At 40.9% G+C, this 27,995-nt stretch overlaps 1 pseudogene; it reads right to left on the bottom strand.

The window, feature by feature from the left end:
- Positions 1-430: 430 nt before the first annotated feature.
- Positions 431-27,990, bottom strand: LOC112807891 (dynein light chain roadblock-type 1-like; annotated as a pseudogene).
- Between the last annotated feature and the right edge of the window lie 5 nt (positions 27,991-27,995).

The following is a 27,995-nucleotide window of genomic DNA, read 5'->3' as shown; positions in this document are numbered from 1 at the left end:
CGCTATAAGTTACATATATTCACCTGAACTATGTAAGGTCACAATTGACTAATTCCATGCCATCTGTATTGGGGGACAGATAAGAAAAAGTGGATGCCCTTGGACACAATTATCAATCCTTTCTATAAACTCCTCATGCATTAGGCATTCCATAGGGAGATTTTGGATTGTATGGGCCTCTTTTTTTTTTATTATTCCAATTCAGCAAGTGTCTTAATATGTTTTAAATAAGCTCATTGAGCTATGTTCTAGTAGTGGCTGTATTGTACCAAATCCATTCAAGAAACTCAGGAAATGATCAAATGAAACTGTATCTTTGACCACAGGGTCAAAACATTGGGTTAAAGTTTAAAATGTAGACATTTCCGATTGTTAATTTCTTTTCTTCATTTTCATGATCTCAAAACTCTCATTTGATTGGATCTTTGTTTTAATAACTAGAATCTAGCTGTTCGCCTGGCAAGCTATTCTGGTGCTCCAGACGTCCATTCTGTGGATGAGACATGGTAAAACCTAAAAGCTATTAAAAGTGGATTTGCATTGGAATCAAAACTAACTTCTTTTTGTTGGTTTTTTTTTTTTTGGTGCCATGAGTACTTTCTTTTAACACATTAATACCATTACTTTCCTCAAGGCTATGAGGACTATTTCTAAGGCACAAAAATCCTCCACAAAAAAACCCCAAACCAAAAAACAACCTACTCATAATCTAAGAGTTAAATGATGTAAGCAATATGGTTGTGGGTAGAAGTATTCATGCTTATTGGAGGAAATGCTCCAAAATGTTAAGAGTGACCATCCTTGTTGATTAGAGGTACATGTAAAAAAAATCCAAACTAAATCCAAACACAAACATTTCTTAGATTTTTAAAACCGTTTATATTTGTAGTCCTATTCATCATTTTCTTGGAAGACAATGGCTCTGGGTCATTTGCAAGAGTCTTTTTTTTTTTTTTTTCCTTTCCTTTCTTCCTTTTCTTCCTTCCTTCCTTTCTTTTTCTTTCTTTCTTTCTTTCTTTCTTTCTTTCTTTCTTTCTTTCTTTCTTTCTTTCTTTCTTTCTTTCTTTCTTTTTAAAATTTCATCTTAGTTCAATGACTTGCTCTAATAAAAAGCCTTTTATTTTAAACATATGGGAGTAGAGATTAAAAACACTGGCATTTTTGCTGAAAATCTTCTAAAATGAACAAAATATGCTTCCAAAGCTTTCTCAGACTTGAATTTCTTTGAACTACTCTGTTTCAATATACATACATACACATAGATAGATAGATAGATATGTATATTACCTGATTCTGATTCCAGATTTCATTGAAGAAATAAAAGCAAAGCATTATGCATGGTTTAACAAGAAAGAAGATAAGCAAAACTAAGGGGGCTTAATTCCCACAAAAAGCTTTTAACATCACACTATATCAGGATTAAGAAAACAGATACTGTAGCCAGATGACGGTAGTTGACCCTGGTCACCTGACTTGAGCAAAGCCACGTTACCTCACTTGCTTCAATTTTTTCATCTGCCAAACGGGATTCGTATTTGGTAACTTCCCAACAGGGTTGCTGTGAGGACCAAAGAAGTTAATACATGAAAAGTGCTTAGAACACTACCTAGCACGTGGTAAGTTCTCAATATATGATAGATATTTTTGTTATTATTTTAGATGGAATAGATACTTAGATCAATGGCAGAGTTAGTTAAATTATACAAAGTCTAATGTGGCTAGCCTATGTTTTAAAAAAGATTTTCACTCTTAATTGAATGTTCCTAAGCAAGGAGAGGGCTCACAGGAGGCAGGTAGTGGGAAGTGGAGAGCCGCTCACTGTTTCCTCTCCTTGCTTCAGGGCAATGCAAAAACTTCAGTTGTTTTTTTTTTTTTTATCCCTGAATGCTGCCCTGGGAACTTCAGTAGATGCTGGAGACAAGTTCAGAGTTATATCCTGATGGTCAGCAGTTTCTATTCCTGACCAGGGCCATAGGCTAAGAGTTTAGCAAGAAACCGTATTCTGAGCCTAGACTTGGACAACACAAAGACCTTTTACTTGGGGTACAGACGGGTTGCAGCAGATTTTCTTCCCTTCTTCCTCCACCTCCTCCTTCCTCCTCTCTTTCCTTCCTTCTCCTTTCTTTCTCATTCTCTTTTATTTTTTAAATTCATTATTATTATTTTTTTTTAGCATTTCAGTTGTTTTTAAAGAAAAACAGCCGCTTCCAAGGATGACAAAGTGAATTGAAAGTCAGAAGGAAGCAGGGTGTGGGCTGCTCAAAGCTCTTGCTCCAAAATCTAGAGGTGAGAAGTCCCTCCCAAGAACTCAAGGGTGATTGGCCAGCAGAGGGGTGACTTTGATGACTTTGGTCACCGGATTGGTCTAAATAGACTCTAAGGTGATGTCCACCTGCTAGTTGGTTGACATTATTAACATTATTATTCTTGGGGGTATTAAATAAAGGAATGACGCAAGGAGCCAAGAGAGTGGATTCAGTTAGATTCTGAATCACAATCAGGGAATAGTCTTAATCTGGTGCAACCATAATTTCATTTTTCTTGGAGCTAATTTGAAGGAAGGTGAGGTCCTTCTGGGGGTTGAGTTCACGCATGGCACTCCAGGCCTTCAATATGAAGTTGTGCATGAGTTTGGCATGCCGTGTAGTGGTGGACTTGTCTATGCTGCTCTTGACGGGAATGCTTTCTATGTTCACCATGATGATTCCCTGTACTCCCTTCTGTCTCTGAAGTGGCTTCAGTGTCTCCTCCGCCTTGCCATCTCTGACCGATCGGGTAGCTCTGTGTCACCAGCACTTAGTCCATCATTCTCTCTCTCTCTCTTTTTTTTTAAAGATTTTATTTATTCATGAGAGACAGAGAGAGAGAGGCAGAGGGAAAAGCAGGCTCCCCGCAGAGCAGGGAGCCCAATGTGGGACTCAATCCCAGGACTCTGGGATCACGACCTGAGCTGAAGGCAGATACTTAACAGACTGAGCCAACCAGGCACCCATCATTCTCTTTCTTTAAAAAAATTATCTATTCTAAAAAAAAAATCCCTTTATGTCCCCGTTTGATCAATAAAAAGCAATGAATAAAAATGCAATGTTAACTAAAAAGTTAATTCTGTTGCTAATGTAGCAAATAGCGTACGCTGCTTGTTCAATGTCGGTATTCTGTGCACGTATACTAGTATTGTGGGGTCTCCCTGGGAGATGAACTCCCAAACATGCATAAACATAGAGTTCATCCCCTCTTTCCTTTTCCTCCTCCTCATCCTCAGGAATCCTCCTTCAGCCTGATGGGGGGAAGGGGTGTTGAGGGAGAAGTTGCTAGCTCTTTTGCCTAGGATTTCTCACCTTGCTCCAGCTTGGAGGGCCCCTTAGAGCCCCTGGACTCCGAAGGAATGCATTTCTTAAATCTCTATCAGCTTTTACTTAACTACTGCATTCGATTACAACATTCTTTCCAGCAGCATTAAATATTAGAATAAAAATGATTTTCAAAAATACTCTTCATGTCTTCTTTTATAACTTGGACCACATTTTGAGTGCATGCAGCTAACTACAAGGCATTCTTTCCTTGGCTATAAGTTCAGATGTCTTGTCTTCATTATGGAACAGTCCCACACAAACCCCAGATTGCTCATATTTCACTTTTATGTCTTTCGATTCACTTAGTCTATTATTCTTAAATCATCTATTAAAATTCTTGACTAAGTTTCCTTTAAGTTTTGCGTCTACACTTTGATATCCCCTCTGCCCTAAAGCTTATACCTATTTTCTCCTTAAAGAAACACAGTAGGCCTAAATGATCTTGTTTTTGCATATTTTCCTCCCATGATAGGTTGTTCTTTTAGTGATTACCAGTCCTGGGCTTGCCACCTACCTTAGGATAGAGAAACTTAAATATCATTGCCTATGTTTGGCTGAGGACCAGTAAATCTGATTAGTCACAGTTAAGTCATCAGACCAGGAACCAAGAAAAAGGGCTTAAAAATGATGCATGAAGCCATCTTTTATTAGAATATAGGTTTTTGGGGTCTGGGTGGATCTCAGAAATAAATGAGGTATGTCAGACATTTTCTAGATAAAGAAACCAAAGACTTAGAAGGTTACTTTTCTTGGTCAGGTGCCACACAAATAGTTAGTGGTAAAGTTAGAACTAAAGTCTAAGCATCCTGACACCTCCTAGCATAGCACTTTCATTCATTCATTCATTCACTATCTTCTTTCCTTCCTTCCATATTTATTCATGCCTCCTGTGTACATGTTTCATAATAAACAAGGGGCCAGTAGTGATTTATCTTTGGAATTAAAAACCTGGACAAACACGATCTGACAAGTCGGAGAGTACTAAATAGACACACAGAAATAAGAACAACTCTGGAAAATCTGATTAGTGTGGTCCCTGCCAGTATAATGTAATGTTCTGTTCTAACACATGCTGCAACACTCTTACTGTAATACTATAGAACCTTGATCCAGAACAAGGCAAAAAGAACCAAAGGACAATAAGAAAGTACACATACACTTTCAAACCCATACACAGAGATGGAGCCGCCTCAGATGTAATTCAGCAGACAATTAGTACGCTGACATTTTGGCAAAATTTCCAGGCATTTCCATAAATCCTTTTTAGATTCTTTTTCCCTCCAGCTCAGCAAGACGGTCACATTTTTCTGGGCCTCAGACAAACAATAGCCTCCAAATGATATTTAAGAACAACCCCCTAACATGACAACGGAGGCTCAGCCCATCTCGGAAAAAGGAAGGTCACCATATGCCCTGTGCTCTTTGTGCATGGCCTCGCTGCCATTTTACAGCTGCCTTAGCCTTTGTATTTTACTTTGGTAGACAAGGGCTCAACTAAAATGCATAAAGGGGATTTAGGATTAAGCATTATCTTCTATCTCTCTAACCTGTAACATCTTTCATCCTCACAAAGGTGGGAGGAGCTGAAGAGAGAGCTGGGGCTAACAGGAGGAGAGCGAGGAGGAAACCAGCAGACAATGGGGGGGCAGGAGAGAGAGCCATCTTTTCTAAACTTGCTGTCTCTCTCACCCTCATTTTTTCTTCATCATACAGAAGCACCATCTGTTCACAGACTTGATGCGTTTGCATTTGTTTTCCATTCAGTAACAGCTTATATAGGAAGCAGATTATGAAGAGACCAAATATGCCACTGACTGGATCAGTGACTGTACATTGTTCATACCCCTTAAAACTTTGCAAGAACACTGCAGCAAGCTCTGTGTGGGTCCTGACCAGTGCCTAGCTCCGGTGTGCTGGCCTTGATTAGCACCACCTGACTTTGATTAGCCCCTTTATGCCAAAGCCTCTCAGTGTTTATGCACTTCATTTATACTATATTCTAAAGTAGGCTTAAATGATGTTTTCAAAATTTTTTCTAGTGTGCTAGCTTAACAAGAGCATAAACAATTTGAGAACAGGGAATTTATGGTCTATTTTCTGCTGTATGCCCCTTTCTCTGGTCAACCAGAGAGTCGACTCTATAATACATTGACATTTGGCAAAATATCCAGGCGTTCTTTTAAATGTGTAGACTTATTTGATCATACTTTCAGAACTAACATGTAAGAATAAATTACAGGAGAGAGAAGTGGTTATAGCTATCAAAAGATCACTTTTTGCTCTCTCAAAATAGAAAAGATACACTGTACTGTCTTTGACATTTTTAGACATCCCTGAAGAAATGATCCAGTTGCAGTGATCTTCACACTGGGTCAGAGTATGTCCCAGTTATGTGACTCTGATATGCAAAAAGGGCCACATATAATTCCATTGAACTAATATACTCAAGATCATGTTCCCAATGTCACTGGACATTTCAGTTATTTTAAAACTTTCAACTATAAATAATAATGGGTCAAATCTTTGTGCACAGAGCGTTTTCTATTTTTAGAATTAGTTTCTTAGACAGTATTACCAGAAATGGAATCATAAAATCAAATGAGTGATATTTTGAATTAATCTTCAAACTCTACTGTTTAAGAAAAGTTTACTGTTTTGAGAAGTGATATGGAAGTCAGGACCCCTAATTTATCATTGCATTTATACATCTTCATCCAGACTTTGTTGAATACTCTTGATACATCATTTAACTAGAGTTTGCAGCTGTTCAAACAAAATTTAATCTTTATTTACCTGAAGTACCCCCCCTTTTTTTTTTTAAAGAAAAGATTTATTTCTTTTAGAGAGAGAGAGAGCATGAGCTGGGGAAGGGTCAGAGGGAGAGGGAGAAGGAGAGAAAGAATTTTAAACAGACTCCACGCCCAATGGGGAGCCTGATGTGGGGCTAGATCCCAGGACCCCGAGATCATGACCTGAGTGGAAATCAAGAGTTAACCTCTTAACTGGCTGAGCCACCCAGGTGCCCCTATTTACCTGAAGTACCCTTAAGATCTAAGAGTATAAATTTCTATTAAGATTATTCTTTAGGGGGTGCCTGGGTGGCTCAGTCAGGTAAGTGTCCAACTCTTGATTTCAGCCCCAGTCATGATCTCAGGGTCCTGAGATCAAGACCCGTGTGGGGCTCTGTGCTTGACATAGAGTCTGTTTAAGAGTTTCTCTCTCCTCTCCTTCTGCCCCTCCCCCAACTCCTGAGCACATGCATTCACTCTCTCTAAAAAAAAGGAGATTATTCTTTTTCTTAGAAATTCCATGAACATTTATTTTATTTTATTTTACTTTAAAGATTTTATTTATTTATTTGACAGAGAGAGACACAGCGAGAGAGGGAACACAAGCAGGGGGAGTGGGAGAGGGAGAAGCAGGCCTCCTGCAGAGCAGGGAGCCCGATGCGGGGCTTGATCCCAGGACCCTGGGATCATGACCTGAGCCGAAGGCAGACGCTTAACTATCTGAGCCACACAGGTGCCCCTTCTGTGAACATTTAAACACTGCTAGAGGATATGAGTGAATGGATTAGATACTTACTTAAGACTTGAATATAGTATTCTGGTATTATAATACATTCTGTACATACCATAAATTGGCTAGACATCAGATTACAAAAGGGCAATAAAGAATTGTCAAATTTTAAACTTTAAAGGTCATTGATTAATGATTATACACTGATTTTTTTTAACGAGCCAAATTTAACTGATACAATTTTTGATCCTATTTCATATTTCCTTGGGGACTTTTACTGTGTTTTAAAAATTTAGATTAGTGGAGCAGAAAAATCTCAGATATCCATTTCAAATTGAAATTGCCTTGTAGATTTCAAGAGTTATTTTATGTTGAACTACTTGTAGACTCAAACTTTTTTTTTCAATTAATGCACCTAATTGTCTTGTTTTGATAGTGTACACTTCTTGGTTAATAATTTCCCTTTCATTTCATTTGAGCCTAAACATTCTTTTGTTTGAATAGAGCTTTTGTTTTTCACTCAAAGTTATCTGTGCATAATGTGCACAGGACAACTTTTGTGACATATCACAGTGGCCAGGCTTAACCACAAATACGCTGCTGTATCACTGGATCCCCTTCCTATGTGTGCTTCTGGCACAAGTACATGCTCTGACAATCTACTGAGAAGCATCAAAATCCTTGAACTTCTCACAGAATGGCCTTGGCCATTCCAGTGTAAAGCTTATAATAATTCATGTAATAGCTCCCAACGATCAGACAGAAGATAGTCCTCGGGCAAGATTGTGAATTTCATTAAATCTTGTATTTTCCCCAGCTTGACTTTTCTTGGATCTGCTCTAATTTCTTTTGAATGCTGAGCCCATGCTAGTGTGCACAACTGAGATGGGGTTACGTAGAGCTAGGTGAGTTGGGGAGAAAAAAACCTGGCACAGGTTCCCTACTGAGCAAAGAAGTGCAGACATTTTTCAACCAATCCTGCCAACGGGTTCCAGTGCTTAAACACAGGAGGGGATCAGATGTGTCCCTTTAAAGTCTTTCGTCTGTATCAGCTCAGAGCATACATACAGCAATCGAGGCAGGCCCAGGGTGTTATGGGAGCCTGGAATCACCTCTTGGGGTCACTCACAAACCTGCAGATTTCTTTTACTTTTCCAGAAATTTGGAAAAACAGAACCCATTGTTCCCTGCTTCCATCCTAGCCTGGAGAGCATTGCAAGTGAGAGTATGAATTCCTGCTGCTTAACCCCATGAACAAAGCAACCGCTCTTTGGATGATGCCGCACAGAAGGTACTCCAGACTTCTCTACTCTTCTTAAGCCCAGTCCCTTTAACAAGCATTCCCCTTGACCCGCTTGAATTTGAGTGCATGTGATGTCACTTGGATGTTGTCTTCTCTGTCACTCAACTCCCCTTTCCAGGCCTAACCTCAAAACATTCCCTTACCAACCTCACTCCCTCCTCTGCATTATAGCTCATTTGCTACAGGGGGATGGTGTGTGGATGGATTCTGTGGTGCTCACACAGATCCCCCTTCAAGGGCCTAGAATGTGCTGCTGATGACTCCCAGGCAGTCTTTTGCAGGGAATTGCCGTTGACCAAGGTCATGCATGCTTGTGCCTGAGGCTGCCTGTATGCAGTGACTGGCCAAGGAGAGGAAGAGGGAAATAGCCCAGCAGCCTTGGCCGGCTGCTACCACATCACAGTTCAACCTCTCCCCCTGCCAGTCCCTCTCCTCTCCCTCCCTCACAGGTAGTTGCTGCTGAGAACTGTCCCTCTTGCCTGCAAATCTGAGTCTTAAGGTCTGTTTCCAGGGAATCTGACCTGTGACAGGGCATAATTCAGGTGGTGCCATATGCTACTTTGTAACAAGATCATTTGTACTGATGATGTCCTTTTTAGGTGGTGCTAGAACTCGACAGGGACCAATAAATAGTTTTGAACTAATAGAGAAATAAGACAGACAAGTTAGGCAAGTGTGGGATCAAAGCATCACCTTTACTACTGAGAAAGCTGATCGCAGAACTAGAACCTCTATCTACAGAAATGGGGTGGAAATGCCTCTGCTCCCAGCGCCTGCAGTGCTGGAGCCCAGCCTGCCCCACAGAACATGCATGGGTAGGTGCGAAGCAGAAGGCATGCTTCCTGCAGGCAGACCCTTCCTGAGGATGACTGAGGCTTTGTTCTTTGTCTCCCTCGCATCCCTGAGTACAACACTCCACCTTCCCAGGGGAGGAAGGAATTGAGAGGTGAGCCCAGGAATGGGATGCCAGGTAGCTTCCTACCCATAGAAAGTAAGGAGTGGGGAAACAATTCTCTCCTCAATAGGTGGCAACCTCTCTTTTGAATTCTTGGGAATTCGGTCCTTTAACAAATAGTTTTCCAGTATCCTTAGTACCTATCATGTGACAGGCACTGTTTTAGGGAACTCAGATGTAAGCAACAGGCAAAAATCCCTGTCCTCGTGGAGGTTACAGTCTAGTAGGGGGACACAGAGATAAACAAGGGAAATAAGGAAAATATGTAGTGGGAAGGGTAGTTATGAATGAGCAAGAGAAACCATAAAGTGGGGAAGGGTGGATGAGAGATCGTGAGAGATGGTGCCAGAAGGGATGTGGAGAAAGCCTCCCTTCTGCTTGAGTACGATGGGACCAGGGGGTGAATATCTGCCACTGGAACTCTGCTGCCCGTTCCAAGTCCCATCCCCTCCAACACTCCCTCTTTCACAGCCCCGCCTTCATCTCCAGCCCCACAAGATTCTTAATTGCTCGGTGAACATGAGCGTTCATTGCAGCCTTGCAGCCTTCTAGCCCATCCTCTTCAGGGGCAGCGACAGTCAGTGGCCTTGACTGTGGCCTTGACAATATGGGCATTCTGGGTGTTTACCCCTGGCAGAAGTTCAACATTCCTTCTCTGTCTGCAGTTTTGCTCTTTGCCAGAGCCCAGTGCTGGTCTAGCTGGCTGACTCAGAGCCAGCTAAAGGGACCTGTACCACCTAAATCCAGTTAGAAGTCGGCTCACGCAGCAACATTTGTACCTTCAGCTTTGCTGCTGTAATATGAACCCCGGAACAAGAGAGTCTGTCAGTGGTTGGGAACTAGGAATGGCCTGGGGGAGTCCTGGCATGGTGGATATTTCTTATTTTGTGTTCCTCCTGCCTTCTCGGAATAGCACCCCCTTTCTTTGGGGGAGCTGTTTTCTCTACCCTATATAGACCAAATGGGGAATTCATGCTTTTACATGATCCCACTTGCCTGTACATAGTGTTTGGTCAAAAGGTAGGCTCCTGGCCAAGCTGGGCTAATCATGGAAGTCACTGCCATGGCCACAGTGACATGTCCTCAGTACGTGACTCAAGAAACCAATCAGAAACTCCCCTAAAGTTTCAGTAACTAGACCTGGGTGGTAGAGAACTTTTTTCTCTTGAAGAAAAGCTGGGAGATGTGAGCCCGTAGTTGCATCAGCCGTGTCTCTGTTCTGTGAGGAAAACTGGGCTGTGGTAGGAGAGAGAGAAGCAGACCTACAGAGAGAGGAAGACCTGAGAGTCTGATTAGCCTGTGCCCCTGGCTCCAGGCATCTCCAGCCACACTCTTGCCCTTCAGGCCCTTGAGCCAGCACCTTCCCATCTTCTCCTAAACTGGGTCAGATTGGGTCTCAGTCACTTGGAGTCAATAGAATCATGACTGCGGCCATCCTGGGGGAGAACCCAAAGAGTTCCCGTTAGCTTCCCTACATCTTCTGCCTACCCTTCTTTGGAGGATTACTTCTTCCATGACGCTTTTTCTGACCGTCCGAGTCTTCCTCCTTCCTTTGTGCCCACACAGCTCTCTATTTCTTCATTCTCATCTCTTCTTCTCTTTGTGGGGTTTATAATCCTTAGTGCACTTAACTGGTTTACCCATCTGTCCCCATGGAGAGGGTAGAGATTGGTCTTCCTCTTATTTGTATTCCCAGAGTTGGCACACATGTGCTTTAGTATATTTTTGTTGATTGAATGAATACGTGGATGGACCGATGGGTAAGTACCAGCACCACTCAGTGGGTACCTCTATATGCCAGTCCTTTAATGAACATTTCAAAATCCAGAGATTGTCTGGGCATTGAATTAATTCTGGGATTTTGGAAAGGATTTGAGGTGTCTCTCTCTCTCGCGCGCGCGCCCTCCCTCCCTCCCTCTCCCTCTCTCTGTGTTTCTCTCGCCCCCCTCCATACCTCCCTCCCCCCTCCACCTCCATCCCCCACTCCCTGCCTTTTTCCTTCCCTCGCACCCTCCCTCTCCTTCCCTCTCTCCCCCTCTCTCTCATCAGCACACACATCTCATTTACGACATTCGCTTCTTTTACCTGATTTTTTTTTTTTGTCTTTTGAATAGAAGCCATGTGCTTTTTAAGAGCAAGAGCCATATGTTATGCATCTTTCTACCCTCTAGGGCACCCAGCACTGTGCCTGGAGGAAATGGAGTTAAATGTTTTTTGAATAAACTCTCTATTTCCATATTTGGGTTTCTCTAGTTTCTTCAATTCGGATCATTTACACAGGTTTCTCCAAAGGGATCTATATGGGAGGGAAGTCATTGACTTCCTCATTTCCAGATAAATTTTATATGTAATAGCATTAATGAAAACTGTGAAAAGAAAAAGGGATCTATGCACAATACCACAGTATCATGTCCAATGTATGTATTACTACCATGTGGCGAGGCACTCATCAAGAAACATCAGTTGGTGGGACAGTTCTTCCTTGACATGCCTCATGTCCAGCATACTGACCTGTCCTTTCAAATGCCAGCAGATCCCTTCATCATTGTGGCAAAGCAAAAATGCCAGTATAGTTAATTTTTCAAAGTATTAACCACAAATACATCTTCTGCATTAAAAGAAAATTCATCAGGTGCTTATTTATTTATTTTTGCTGTTTAAAAATGTTTGCCCCTTATTATTGTAAAAATAGTATACGCTTATTATGGAAAAGTCTGAAAAGACAAATAGAAATGAAAAGTATCCATTCTTCCACCCTTTTAAGGTTAGCCGCTTTCCCACCTTGATGCATGTAATTCCACTTTTCCATCCACATGTGTGTAAACGAAAAGTGCGTTGTGCTATATGTTTTGTTGTGTAACCTGCATTTTCTCTTAACAATATATTACAAACAGCTCTTTATTGTTGATAAGACATTTATCTAACATTATCTTTAATGACTGGCAGATTATTTTATTTTCTGAATATACTCCAACGTATTTTCTCAATCCCCTATTGCTGGACGTTTGGTTGCTCCCAACATTTATGATTATTAACAGTGGTACAGTGAACCTCCTTGTTCCATCTTTTTGTAACTTCTCATTGTTTAGTTATGATGATAAGCTCCTAGAGTGGAATGTACATTTTAAAATCTTTTGAGACATACTGACAAATGCCCTTCCCCATAGCCTTTAGTTTGGGCTGCTTTTATAGGTTTCTTTGTAGCCACTGAACGAACTTCTTGTCACCCTGTGGTGACTCCAAAGTAGTGCCAAGAGAACCCTGTTTTCCCCAGACCTCCTTAAAACCTCTCCCAAATCCCAAAATTAAATCTAGTTTTTTACCACCATTTTTCCTCAGAGTGACCTGTTTTGTCGTTTAAGGACCACCCTGAAAAATTGGGGTACAAAGGCACAAGAAACATTTTAAGTCAGGAAAAGTAGAAAAACCTATAGAGAGCCTCACAGGCATGCCATAGAATCAATGTAATTTGATCATTATGTCTCTTAAATACTACTTTGAATATACTCATTATGTATCTTTAAAATGCTATTTTGAAGTGCTACTTGTTACTACTTAAGATGTAAATAACCAATTCTAGGTTAAAAACTGTATGGTTAGAAGGCTTCAAAAATAATGCCCTATGTACAGTTTTCGAAATATAGGACACAATGGCTATTCACCGGTCCCTTGCTGGCAAGCCTGAGGCCGCCAATACATGAAGCTGACACACATGTGTCTCTCATGGAAGCTTCTAGATCACAACCCTGTAAGGCAAGGCTTAGACCCTAAGTCCTATGCTCAGTTGACTCACAGCTGTGAGTCACAGTTGACACACAGACCCTACTTATCTCTATGTGAGGTCAACATACAAATGCCAAAATTTCACTTTACCCAATTTTCTATTTTTGCTAATTGCATTTACCTTGCTCTTTTCCTTTATATCCTACACACGTTTGACATTTTAAAAAGGTGTTTTAGCCTCTGCATTTAAGCAAATTTGTCGACAGAACTCCCCAGTGAGTCGCAAACTTGGAATTAATATTCATGGTGTCCTAAATTTTAACACTACCATCAAAGCAGCTTGGTCTGCCTTGGCTCCAGCTAAGTTTAAACTGTATTTAGAGTTACTTGCCTTTTTTTTTTTTTTTTAATGAGTCAGTTAACTTTGTCAGTTATTTCACTACTCTTCTTTACACAGGACAGTTAAATTATAATGTAACTTTTAAAAGCAGAGAATCCAGAGTAGGTTTGTGTTTGGACAAGAGAATGCTTTTCTGTCAGAGGTAAGGATCTTCTGGGCCTTAAGTTCTAGAATGCCTTCTTTAGTAAAGAAGAGCAAGCAAATCTCTGGAATTACTGGAGAATGTCCTTCATTTTTGTTTTTAAAAAACGCTTGCTTATTTAATACTCTGTTAATGAGAAGGCATAGAGGACCCCGAAGTTGAGAGGATTGGTCACAAAGTATGTCACATACTTTGACTTGAAAGTGACTCCGAAAAACAAGGTTATGATAACTTATCAATATGAAATAACAAATGCAGTTATCTCCAGGTATATATGGGGTTAAAATACTGCATATTACACATTCATATTTTTCTTGCTATTAATCCCTTCTTTGAAATTCCCACAACACATTCGCAAATACCCGCTACCGTTCATATTGTCATCCTTGCCAAGAAGAAAAATACTAGACATTTCTATCAAGATGATATTTTCTTTAGAACCATTGCTGTTTCCTTATTTGTCAAAGAAATATATGAGTGATGTCTTGTATTGAATGTGTATCCCAAATGTTCCCCATTCATCGCTCCAGGGTTTCCATCACATCATCTGAGGCCCCATTCTGTTGAACAGTCTTTAATTTCCACATATCTCTTCTGGCTGTCTCTTGTCTAATCCAGTCGTCTGGCTCCTGACCACTGTTCTGCTCTCCCCCCATTTTGTGACCAGCTTCCTTCTCTGTTGTTTTCTCTATCCTACTTTATCCTGAAAGTGTACACAGACCCTTCCTGCAATCCCCCAGTGGAAGTTGACACCAGGCTGTAACTTTTGAGGGCTTGGGAATATGGGAAATGAATTAAATCCCAGAGGCCAGGACTGCAGACAGAATTGCTTTCAACATCTATCACCCCATCCATCACAGCGATACCCACCTGGACACCTTTCTTCCTAGACTCTGTCAACAACCACTTTGCAGGACCTACTTCTCTTTCTTAAAAGGGAGACAGTGTCCCCTTGCCCCACATAGCATGTTTGTGTTTCTCTCACTGGAGTCCACACCCAACCTCATACAGGTCAAGAAGAAGGAAAATGTTCTTCTTTAACTAGGTCTTCCTCCTCTTTCTTTGTGTAAGAATTGTTCCTTCCCTAGGTTATGGTTATTTGAATATGTTTACTTCCTTTAGGGGCCACTCCACCCCCATGACTTGAAAATTCACTGGTTTGATGTCATATATGTCCCAGATTTTGGGTTAGTGGCTCAGGTTTGGGACTTGGGCGGAGGGGTCAAGCTTAGGCTATGTCAATTCCAGTCTTCCAACATGAGGGCACTTTCTGTAGCCTATCTGGAGTCTATGTTGCCTAAATCCGTATTTACTAAGAAAATATTTTCCCTGAACAAAACCTAACTTCAGAAGCATGGGTCCTATTAAAAACCACATTCAACTGACATTGAAAAAGATACTGAACTTCGCAATCAGAATATGTGCATTCTGGTCTTTCCAAAGAACAGCAAGAGTATTTGTCTGACATTTGCCCACATCTGAGTGATGGGTCTGGAAGCCTGTGGAGGCAGTACTAGAAAAGAGCTTTTATTGTCCGTCACTCTACAGCAATTTTTCCCCAAATGCAAACCAAAAAAGGTTCTGTAAATCAAGTAAGTATGAGAAATACTAGCTAAAACTAGATTTCTTTCAAATCAGGTATGTCTCAAGACTTTTGATTTGCTCTGTCCATTATATATCCTCCAGGGATAATATAACATGTTTCTCAAAGTTTTGACCCTTAAATTTCTCCCTCCACAGAGAGTTACATTTCTAGAGTTCTAATCAAGATTGGATGGATAAAGATGAGACCCTCTGCCTTCCTTGGTTAAGGACACACAGTTTATATCCCATTACTAGGATATGCTTAGAATTAAATTTCTAGCCTGCCCCAGGGAATAGAGAGAAATCCCAGAAATCCTGTGATCTGGCAGCTTTAACATCGTGAAACAATCTGTTCCACTCCAGATGGCTTTTGTCCAGGGAGCCCATATGGCACGGCAGACCCAAGCATCCAGGATCTCTGGTTTCCTACCTTGTTCTCTTGTTCTCTCCTTTCTTTCCACATCCTGAGAAGTTCAGGCACATACACTTGAGAATTTTTTCCCCCTCTTACTTATCACTTCAGAACCCTTCTTAATGGTTCATTGCATTTCATTGCATTTAAAAAAAATATTTTCTTTTTGAGGAACAACTCTGCCACTATTTATCAGACTTGAGAAGATTTTAAATTTTTGGTGAGGCAGTGATCATGTAATGTCTGGTTTCTGGTAATAATCTCCCACAGTAATTTATGAGCAGTCAATAACCCATTCATGCAAAATACAAAAATGTAAACATTGTCATACTATAAATGTTAATGTATAACACTTTGCTTCAGGATTTCCTCTACCATCCTTCATCTTTAGAAAATGAATCTTGTATAGTGACCATAAATGCTTCCTCATAAAAGTTAAACATTTTATCAGAGAGGGTCAAGTTAATTCCATGTCAAGAAGGCATGTGGTACTAAAAGTGAAATTTGTAATCATAGCTGCTTTACTGTAACCTCTTGGAGACCTGTAAAATGACCTGTCCCCAAGAAATATGAATGAAAGAGTAATGTGAGAGAACCTATCTGTGCTAATAAAAAACTGGGGAGTAGCATCACGGTTTACCTCTTTAATGCATGTGGTCCCAGTATGTACATACATTCATCACAAGTATTTTATTTAAAGAAGTGGGAAAACAAGATACCTACTGAGTAGATGTAGTCTCAGTTAGACCACAGTGGACAAAAATGAAAGTGAAAAGGAAACTCATCCATCAGGTTATTGATCTCTGTCACAGTGTTGGAAGAGTCCCATCTACAATATTGTTTTGTGGTGGGATTAAGGAGGGAGCGTTGTTGTGGGAAAGAAAGAGAGAAAAGTTGTAGGAAAGTCAGTGAATAAATTTTCAAGAGTAAACAAGCTATTCACATAATCACTTAGATCTGCTCTTGTAGAGTCAACTGGAATAGAACTAATATGTTTTTTTGGTCCTGAATTTATAAAGCTCATCTATGAGGAAATAGAACAGTGAAGACTTTATTTCACTTATTTGTTATTGCCCCGGTGATATTACTTCTAAAATTTGCCAGTGACAGAGACCGAATGAAAACAAGAGAGTTTATTCTCCACTATCAGAAGGAAACAGAAAGTGGCAAGAGATCAAGGGGGTGGGGATTTCCCTGTTGCTGAAAATAGAGAGTACAACACATGTGAGATTGCTCAATATTAGTAGTAATCGTGTGTGTGTGTGTGTGTGTGTGTGTGTGTGTGTGTGTGTGTGGTGCTCTCAGAACAGTTTATCGAAACCTCCAGGGTAACACATAACCCTTTGCATTAAAAACTTTTATTTGCAGTCCTCAGATAGCTCTGTGAACAACTAGGTCATATCGAAAGACTTAAGATCGAAATTTGTAGACCTAGAAAATCTCAAGCTTTCTTCTCCATGGGACTATGAAGTCTCTCAATACTATGGAGATGCACGTGTAGGAAAGGTGTGACTGAACACAGTAGGTGGTAAGGAGGCAACAATGAAAAGAATATGATCCCTGTATTGGTTAGGATGTTTTTGGCTGCAAGTAACAAAACAACCTGACTAATGGCGATTTAAACCAATGGGGGTTTGCTTTCCCCACAAAGCAAAAGGACAGAGACTGGATGTCAGGTCAGCAGCCCAATATGTATCTAGAATGTTCAGCCTTTCCTTCATGGTGGTAGGATGGCTCCTGCAGCGCCAGCCACCACATCCACATTCAAGGTAGTGCCTGGACAAAGTAGTGCAATTGTTGCTTCTAGCAGTCATTCATTCATTCAACAAATATTTACTGAGAAGCTGCCATGTGCCAATACTAAAGTAGGCACTGGGAATAGAAAGATGCTGAAGACCAGGAGTAGAAAGGAGAACATTACATGTCTTCATCCTCTCTGTCAGGAAATCAGATGCCTTCCTAGAAGTCTTCCAGAGGCTTCTCTTATGTTTCATGGACAGGAAAGAGATATGTGCCTCCTCCTAGTTCAATCACTGGGAAAGAGTAGTTGGAAGATTATAGCCTTACACCAGTCATAATCTTCTGAGGCTAAAGGAGGGACCGTTCTTCCCTAAAACATATGACAATCATAATTCCTGGATTTCATCTGCAGTTGCTGCCCCTAGTACCATTAATTCGTTTATTCAACCAATAATTATTGAGCACGTGCTCCGTACCAGATATAACCTAGGTCCTGGGAATAGAGAGGTGCATAAGGAGTTCCCAATCTCCTGGAAATGAACACAGTGCAAACAACTCATTGTAATGCAATGTGATAAGATGAATTAAGGTGATGTTGGGAATGGAGAAAAGCCCAGAAGGGGTTATGAATTTTCAAGCAGAGAGGAGAGGGACGGATTGAGATAAATGAAGACTTCCTAGAAGAGGGCATATTACAGCAGGCCGTTGGGGAATAAATGGGATTCCATAGAAGGTTTGAAGGTGGAAGAGAGGTGGTGAGGGACTCAGGAGTCTCTGACCTAGTTTCAGTGATCATAGGGTGTTTGGAACCTTTATTTCTCCATGGAAGTCAGCCTTTGCCCAGTTCTGTATATTGGTTAATCCTGCCACTGGTTCAAGGAGTGTGAAACAATGAGTAGTGGGTTCAGGGGAAGGTTGAATCTACCTTGGAGTCTCCTCTTTGAACAAAAATCTCTTCTATTAAAGTTGTAATCTCTTTAACTTTTCCCTTGTCCTGCCAAACTAAGAGATAGAAGAGTTAAAGTTCTCCATGTGGCACCGAAAGATCAAACCTTTCAAAGGATCAGAAGGGAGGGGACAGCATTCCCTTCATTGTTCCTGATATATTTCTAACCTGTCACCCTCACTTCAGTAACTTTATTGGCATGACAAGGCACACAAAGAGCTTTCCAGCTGCAGGCTCTACTGCTCACAAGAAAGGGGAAGGCCTGAGGTTCCCCATTATATTCATGAGGGAGCTTCAGAGTAGGAAGGGGCCCAGTGTCTGTCTGCATTTTAGGCAAGTCCAAACAGTGCCCGACATGGAAGACTTCCAAGTTCCCCCCAGTGCTAATCGATAAAAGACCTGGTTGGTCTTCTTTATAAACCTAATCCTTCTGTCAATAGCAGTTAGGAGTCTGAGTACACAGCTTCAGAAACACTGGGTTTACCAGCCCCTTTAGTTGCTGAGCAAGTACACAGCAAGCCCTTTAGAAAGCATGGGGTTATGACATCTGACCTTAGAGAAACCAAGTGACATAATCCAACTCTACACAACTCTATTTTGGGTCTGACTAATGAAAATCCCCTACTGTGGAAGAGGAAGGATCTCCAGCATTAAGATGTATCTGAGGGATGTATCTGAGGGCATAGGAAGAGATTAACTCTGACAGTTTTATTTTGACCTAAAGATATTGTAGCTTAAAACATATTCTTGATCCCTTTGAAAGGTAAATTAAATGCAGTTTTGGGAGGAGTATCTTGAATTGGAGTAAATATCGGATGCTGTAACCTGGTGGGCTGATGCCAAAGCTCAGACTCCCCGCATGCTTTCTCTGAGCTGAAAGAAGGGATGCCAGGCTCACTAGTAATGGTCCTTAGTTAGCATCAGAGACTATAGATGCCTCCCAACCTAGTGGGCAGGAGATTTCGTGGAGACCAGAGGCACCAACTTTTCCTTCCACTGCATGTTTGCAAGAGGCCACATTTTCCCTCAGTGCACCCGGTCACCATCTAGGAAGTTCAGCTGGTAAGGGAAGCAGAAAGAAGACTGAGCAAATTGAGTGTCTGAAAATAGTTCTTTCTTAAGAGAGTAATAATATTTAAAGGGATTTTTAGTTAAAAATAGAACTACACTATGAACCAGCAATCACACTCCTAGGTGTTTACCCAAAGAATACAAAAACACTAATTTAAAGGGATAAAAGCACCCCAGTGTTTATAGCAGCATTGTATACAATAGCCAAATTATGGAAATAGCCCAAATGTCCATCGACTGATGAATGGATAAAGAAGAGATGAGATACACACACACACACACACACACACACACACACACACACAATGGAATATTACTCAGCCATAAAAAATGAAATTTTGCCATTTGCAATGACATAGATGGAACTAGAGAGTATAATGCTAAGCAAAATAAGTCAGTCAGAGAAAGACAAATACCATATGATTTCACTCATATGTGGGATTTAAGAAACCAAACAAATAAGCAAAAGGAAAAAAAAGGCAAACCAAAAAACAGAGTCTTGGGGCACCTGGGTGGCTCAGTCAGCTGAGTGTCTGCTTTCAGCTCAGGTCATGATCTCTGGGTCCTGGGATCAATCCCCGCATTGGGCTCTTTGCTCAGTGGAGAGTCTGCTTCTCCCTCTCCCTCTCTCTCTGTGATCTCTCTTGCTCTTGCTCTCTCTCAAATAAAGAAATAAAATCTTAATCAAAAAAAAAAAAGAAACAGACTCTTAACTATAGAGAACAAAGTGATGATTACCAGAGGAGAGGTGGGTAGGGGGTGGATTAAATAGGTGATGGGCATTAAGGAGCATACTTGTGATGAGCACCGGGTGATGAATGGAGTAAGGAATCATTATATTATACACCTGAAACTAATGTAACACTGTATTTAACTAATTGGAATTTAAATGAAAACTTAAACAAAATAAATGATGAACACACCAGAAAAAAAAATATAAAGGGATTTTTAAATGGTAGGAACAGACTAAGTTTTGAATGACATAAAACAAGAAGTTATTTTTCCCACCAGAAAAAGTAAGAAGTCAAAAGGAAGATTAGCAAGAGCCAGAAGGACAGAACTCTACTCTCTTTGCACAACTGAGGTATGCATGAGTTACATTTGCAAACATGATAGAAAAAGGTGAACAAAATCTTATACAACTCCAAATTCTACAGATCTGTTTTTCAGATTTGAAATAGGAAAACAGAATAAGTTTTTTTTTTTAAGATTTTGTTTATTTGAGAGAGAGACAGAGAGAGCGCGCGCACAGTCGGGGGGAAGAGGCAAAGGGAGCAAGAGAAGCAGACTCCCCGCGGAGCAGGGAGCCCGACGCGGGGCTCGATCCCAGGACCTGGGGGTCATGACCTGAGCTGAAGGCAGACGCTTAACTGACTGAGCCACCCAGGCGCCCCAGGAGTGCTCTTTTGATAATCATTCTCGTAGGTTTTGTTTCACTCTTGTCATTTTATATGTCCTTTTCCTTCCTCTCAGTAGGAGCTTGGAACTCTGTGCACAAATAAGAGAAATCTGCTTTCCATGCTCTTCTACTTGGAAGTTATAAAAAAGAAAAACCTTTTGGCACTTTGTAAAAGAGAATAGAAGCAATTACTTTTACTTAGAGAAGTATCTAAAAAATCTCTCTGCACATGGACTAGGACACATGGAATTTACTATAAGGCTGGAAATTGGATCACCATGATGATAGCTATTAATGGAAGTGGCAGTGGGCCAGGTGATGGGGTCATTACCTCTTCCTTCAAGAGTGTGGACCTTGAGGAGAGTGCTGGGGTGATACTTCATTATGCTTTCCTGGTATTTGAGCATTTCTGTAAACTAATGCTTGGTTCCCACTTTTCCAAGAACCAGCTGTAAGATATTGGGTCAATCATTTCACATTTATTTGTTTGTTTGTTTATTAATTTATCATTTATGGTGGGGGCAGAGGGAGAGAGAGAGAATCCCAAGCAGACTCCATGCTGAATGTGGAGCCCAACTTGGGTCTGGATTTCATGACCCTGAGATCATGACCTGAGCCAAAATCCAGAGTCAGATGCCTAACCAGCTGAGCCGTCCAGGTGTGCCTCATTTCACCTTTAAACCCCTAGTTCCACATTGTCATATAGGGATGCTATTACCTATTTTACCAACTTTAGTGCGTCTTTACAGATGCTCATGAAATTTGTGGGTGATGCTGCATTGAAAAGGATAATATAGGTGTATAAGCTCTTAGCCATAACTCTAAAATTTAAAAAACATTTCTAAAAACTGAAAGTTATTTTATAACTCCCTTGGCAGCAAAACATGGCATGACCTGATATTGATAATTTTTATTTATTTCATTTAGTACAAACATACATTTAGTTGCAGAAATATGAGTGTGTTTAATTATGGAATACTACCCATAATGCAATGGAGATATTATATAATATATGATATGAGTACATAACTCAATTATAGTTCCAAATTCCTAACATTTCTGAATTCTGAAACACATCCGGTGCAAAGGAGCTCAGATAAGAGATTGTAAATCTCAGTATGTCAAGGTATCATTATTACTTCCCGTCATTAGGTGGGACTTCTCTACTTGCTTTTTTTTTTTTCCTTACTTTGTGGAGAGTCATAGTAAACTTCTCTATTTATATTTTCATTTGTGGTATAGTCTCAAAATTCTTCCATATGAAAGCTAAGAGGTATAAGGTAAATGTTATTGTTCTAGATTGTCAGATGGGTGCTTTCCCACTAGTGGTGACCTAGGGCCCAAAGCATGTGCACAGAAGGTCACCTGGCAGTAAAGAGGTGTCACATTAAGTCAAAAAGTCACCTGACCCGCACTCCCACATTCTACCTCCTGGACGGCACAGACTCCATTCCTAGTTGGTAATCTCTTCTCTGTGATTCAATCCATTTGATGGTACATTTTAAATCAGCTTTAATTGGACGCTTGCTGTGTTTTCAAAATACTACTCTCCCTGGGGCGCCTGGGTGGCTCAGTCGGTTAAGTGCTGGACTCCTGATTTTGCCTCAGGTCACGATCTCGCGGCGGTGGGATTCAGTCAGGCTCTGCGCTCAGTGTGGTGGGCTCGGGATTCTCTCTCTCCCTCTGTCCTACCCGCACTCCCACTTGCTTGTGCCTTCTCTCTCTCTCTCTCTCTCTCTCAAAATGAATAAATAAAATCTTTTAAAAAATACTACTTTCCTTTATCTATGTAATTTTTCTATCTACCCTATCATTTTTTTAAGCAGAAGAATTTTTATGTGTGTGTGTATGTAGGTGGAAACAGTATATAAATTTGGGGCTGGTTCATTATTATCTGGAGGCAAATTTGTTTTCCCACTTACTTGGTTAACTTCACCTGTTGATAGTCTGGGAAGCATTATAAATGTTTTTAAATCCTATGTAAAGAACTATCTTAATTAAATGCAGTGCATCCCTTAGAACATCAATGAGCTGTAAAATCAGCTCTTCACCTTCAAATGCCTGATAGCTAATTTCATATGATATGCTAGCAACAGGCAGTCATAAAGTTGAAACCAAAACAGGGTCCTAGAAGCGGATAGAGAAAAGTTTTATGTTGCTTTTTTTTTTTTTTAAACTTTCCATCTTAGCTCTTAATTTTATATGGCAAACCGGATATGATTTGACCTCTGAATTTTATTCCTCTTGTTTTGCCTTCCAGATGGCTCTGGGTACAAATAATAGAAGCATGAAAGAGACACTTCTGATTAATAATTTGTGCTTTCTAGTGAACAAATGCATCAAAATGTGGATGGGAATGTAAAGGCCACAGTAGATCTATTAGCCCCATGTATTCACAGGAGGAGAATTGATTGGAACTAGCTCTATGAATCATGTGTAGATTATGTTACCCTTGAGTGGAGTTATATGTGTGTCCTAAATATAATGCTTTGTTACAGTTTATTGGCCCTGATCCTACTTGTGAGACCAGAGTTAAATTGTTCTCTTTTAGGGGGGCATTAACTCTTTCAGTTTGCCTTGATGAATCATAAAGCAAGTAAAAACACAGCACTGTATTTTTCTGGATTTTTACATACACATTTATACTCACTGCTTGAGTCTCTCTAGGGGCCTTTGTATATTCAGAAATTCCTAAATGACAAGGTAAAATCACACATAGGTGGGAATAGCTAACCTGTTCCAGACAAATTCTTTAATCAACCACATCCAGCTGGTAAGAAAACTCCTTCCTAGTGAAATATTTTTAGCTAAGGTCTGAGTCAAGAGGAGAGTCTTACATTTTGCAAGATTACTCCCATTTCCCACAGATCACATTGTGTGTGTGTCTGTGTGTGTGTATGACAAACACAAGTATTCTGGCCAGAGATCACTGAGATAGTTGTGAAATTATAATATACTGTCTGTCATCTAAAAAGATGATGCTTGTGACCCTCTCCCAGAAGGGTATGTTCTTTGAGTTGGTTTTGCTGTAATGGAGGAGTAATGGAGGAGAAAGGTGTTTCTCTGATGTGTCCACGTATTCTCTTTATGTTGTCCCCATGACCACCTCAGGGTGGTCCTAATGAAGTTTCTTGGTGGTTTCCCCATAAGCATCTTTGCTGCAAACATTTTTGCCCCATAACTAACTGGCATAAGGCAACTGTGCAATAAGACATTGAGAAGAGCTGGTTGACAGTTGGTTTGACACTTTGTTGGTTCCATCAAGTGGCTGGCAGTTTGGTTTCATTTCTCTATTGGTGCAGTTACACCCATTTTGTGTTATATAAATCTTAGCCCTCATAACGGTCTGTACGGTGGCACAGAAGTTTTAACCTGCATTTCCCATAGAACTTTGGAAAGTATATCAACAGACACGTGATAATAGGCCAAGAACAAAGAACAGTGAAGAAGGCTTTCACAGTGCAATACAAAGCTCTGTTGCAAATATGCACCCTAGTATTTGTAAGCTGATACTTCTCTTAACAAAGAAAGGAATTTTAGTAAGAAAAGAAAAAGTGTGATGCGCAAGGAGATGCATCAACAAGAAAAACATGCATATGGATATAAAACACTAGGAGAGAAAGACTCTGAAGACATGTGCTTAGGTACAATCCACATTTGCACAGTATTGCCGTGAATCTACACCCATTTTAACTGTGTTCAAATACTTTGTGTTTCACAATAAAATCTTTTTAACTTTGTTGTTCATGTTTCATGTTTCGATATGTCCTTTTCAATGAATGACTCTTATATTTTGTGATTTTTTTTTCTTTGATGGCAAAATTGCCTTACAGCCAATTAGTGATGTGGTAAACATGCTTCTGGAAAAGATGCTGTCTGTGAAGATACTGGACATACCTGAGGAAGACTGGGGGACACAGACTGAGCCTCCTTGGAGAGGGTCCTGGGGTGGAAACTTAGGTGGCTCTTGAGAAATAACAGAATGTACAAGGAAGAAAATTCCAGAAGAAACTGGGGCTGGCAAGAAGCTGCCAAATCATGTTTTAAAGAAATCTTTGACTTCTTTCTTAATTCTAAGTATTAGTGATTATCATACATTTTATTTATTTAAAAATTTTTTAAAAAATTTTATTTATTTATTTGAAAAGAGAGAGAGCACAAGTGGGTTGAGGGGCAGAGGGAGAAGCAGATTCCCCACTAAGCAGGGACCCCGATACGGGACTCGATCCTGGGACTCCAGCATCATGACCTGAGCCAAAGGCAGATGCTTAACCAACTGAGCCACCCGGGCACCCCAATTTTTATCATATGTTTTAAAACTACCCTCCTCCTTTATGAAATTAGAGTTTGCATCTTTTGTTACTACAAAGCATCCCTTTTGCATGTTGATTAAGGTACTTTCTTTTTTTTTTTTTTTTTTTTACTTCTACATTTGTTACTCTTTCATACTGGAAACTGGAGAATGAGGTGAAATAAATTCAGGCAGGAGTCTGAGAAATCTGAGACGTCAAAACAAGCCTAAGAACCTTTCCCTCCCTGAGCCATCCACACATCCCCTTGCAGGTTTGCACCCCAGAGAATGGTACACGCAAAGCTAAGGGCGGAATGATAACACACGCTGATTTGTATCCATCTTGAAATCTGATGCTAAAACCATCCATGAATCCGATGTGGATGAGGAGGAGGAAAGTTAGATCCTAAGCAAGCATGGGGCAGCAGCTCCGAGACTCAGTCATTACAGTGAGATGCTGGTGGTAAGGGATGTCATGAGGAGTCATTTCTGGACTATGCAGAGATCTATTTGGGCAGCTCCCGGAGATCTCTGGTTTGCTCTTAGGTCAAAGGCTTCGTGCAGCCTTGCCCATTCCTCCTGTTCAAATGTCTCGTAATGTTGCAGTGGGTGTACGGGCAGTAGGATGTATTGTTTGCCAAGGGCACTCAAAAGTGAGGAGGGGAGAACCACTGTCTTCACTCTATTAGTTTCCTAGGACTGTCATAACAATGTGCCCCAGACTGGGTGGTTTAGAACAACTGAATTTATTGTCTCACAGTTCTGGAAGCCAGAAGTTCCAAACCAGGGTGTCAGCGGCACCACACACCCTCTGAAGGTCCTAGGGAAAGACCTGTTCCAGGCCTTTCTCCTCGCTGCTGGTAGTCCCTTGTCTGTGGTAGCCTAAACTTCAGTCTTCACATGGCCTCTTTCTATGTGTGTGTCCCTGTGCCCAAATTTTCCCTTTTTAGAAGGACCACTGGTCATAGGGATTAGGGGCCCACCCTAGTCCATTTTGTGTTCATCTTGTTTAATTACATCTGCAATGACCCTATTTTTAAAGAAGATAACCTTCTGAGGTCCTGGGGGTTAGGACTTCCACATAAGCATTTTGGCTGGGATACCATTCAACCCGTCACACTCATCAAGTAGATTTCCTGTATATGAAACTTCTATTCAGACCCCTGCTGCTACATTGGGGTTGTTTCCAGCTTCTGCAATAGGAAAACATGCCCAAGGAAATTATACTGTGTGGAGGGAAGGCAGGTGGGGGACTCCTCTGATAGCTGAATTTTCAACTGGATTTTGAAATCATCTTCCTTCTTGGTGAATGCAGACTGAAACAGCCATAAAGAGTTTTCAAACCCATAATGTCAGTCTTGTCAACAGAGGAAACATGCATCACTGCCCTTCCAACTTGATCATCTCAAGGGCTTTAGCTCTTATTTTATGGCTTCTGTTGTTCAATTCCCATTTGACTTTAAAAGGGAAATAAAGCTTTGTTTTGCCCTGTTCTTGAAATAGCTGTGGGAGACTAGAGAAATAACCATTTGCAGAGGGAGCGTTTGGAATTAGTGGACCAGGGTTAATACCTATCAGGAAACTGGGATAAAAAACAAGCTCACTTGGAGGGCAGAGGGAGTCCTGCTGGTAGATGGTGGGTTCCTTTGGCGGCTCCTGTCCAAGGGTGGGAATTTCTTCCCAATGGTGACATCTAAGGTCAAAGTGACACAGAAAAGCCTGTTCTTTTTAGGACGTTGCAGATTCATTCTCCTCTATGAAGAGCTTAGCTTCTCTTTCTTTGATAACTGGCAGAAACTACTCAAAGTGATCTGGAACCAGATTTCAAATTTTCATTAAGGATTCGAAAGGCAAAAACCAGTTTCTGGTAAAATGTACAGCTCTTATTTCCTATCCTGTGCAACTAGAAGCAGAGTGGAAAAAACACAGCTATACAGAAAACTAAAAACAAAAGCAAGAAGTAACCCAATTGGAGAGATCATGTTGGGAAAGTAGGAGCAAGAGGGACTGTGAGTAATGGAGAGCGTTCATAGGAGGAGTGAAAGTGTTTGGACAGAAAGCTGTTACTGAGTAAGAGGTTTACTCGATGGCAAAATTGTAACCAAAACATAAAAATGTTAGTGGTCCTTTCCCAAGTCTTTGCCTATGGTGAAGTCACTTTTTATAATCAAACCCTCAAGGAGTGTGAATCAAGAGGGGCAGTCCCAGTACATCCAATAATGAGTGACTGTGCAAGACTCTCTAATCCAAAACTTGAATCCATAATCCAGACACTCTGGGTGTGTTGGTAGCATCAGAGCGCCTTTCCCCAGGGACGGCCACATGGATGCGAGAGGGTTAAGGCTCACATTTCCAAGGAATCTGTAGTTCCGCCCCCCCCACTCCGCCCTAGGAGTTTTTTAAATCGATGTCTGCTGTTGAATCCTTAAGAATAGGAGTGACCAGCAAGAGTGGTGGGGGTGGGAGATAGACACTGGGGAGGGTATGTGCTGTGGTGAGCGCTGTGAATTGTGTAAGACCGTGGAATCACAGACCTGTACCTCTGAAACAAATAATACATTATATGTTAAAAAAAAAAAAAAAGAATATAGCAGGAAGGGAAAAATGAAGGTGGGGAATCGGAGGGGGAGACGAACCACGAGAGACGATGGACTCTGAAAAACAAACTGAGGGTTCTAGAGGGGAGGGGGGTGGGGGGATGGGTCAGCCCGGTGATGGGTATTAAGGAGGGCACGTTCTGCATGGAGCAGTGGGTGTTATACGCAAACAATGAATCATGAGACACTACATCCAAAACTAATGATGTTATGTATGGTGATTAACATAACATAATAAAATTAAAAAGAAAAAAAAAAAGAATAGGAGTAGCCAGCAAGATCCAATCTGTCTGCCTTCTAGTTGTTCGCAATTCTCATTCGGAGGCTCTTGGGAAGAACATGCTCCCAGGAGTGTTCGTGTTGGCAGAATTCAGTTCCTGTGGCTGTAGAACTGAGCTCCCCTTTTCCGTCAGGGCAATTGGCAGGACCTGCTTTCAGCTCCTGGAGACTGCTCATATTCCCTGCCACTTACTTGTTCTCCTCATTTTCAGACAGCAATGGAGAACTTTTCCATGTTGAATCCCCGTTGTGCTTCTGATCTTGGATTTTCTCCATTTCTG

Source organism: Callorhinus ursinus, unplaced genomic scaffold (genome assembly GCF_003265705.2).
Source record: "Callorhinus ursinus isolate GAN/ISIS: 27379988/994484 unplaced genomic scaffold, GSC_fseal_2.0 scaffold2, whole genome shotgun sequence".
Taxonomy (NCBI): domain Eukaryota; kingdom Metazoa; phylum Chordata; class Mammalia; order Carnivora; family Otariidae; genus Callorhinus; species Callorhinus ursinus.
The sequence above is the reverse complement of the archived record's forward strand: the minus strand, read 5'-3'. Positions and strand labels throughout refer to the sequence as shown.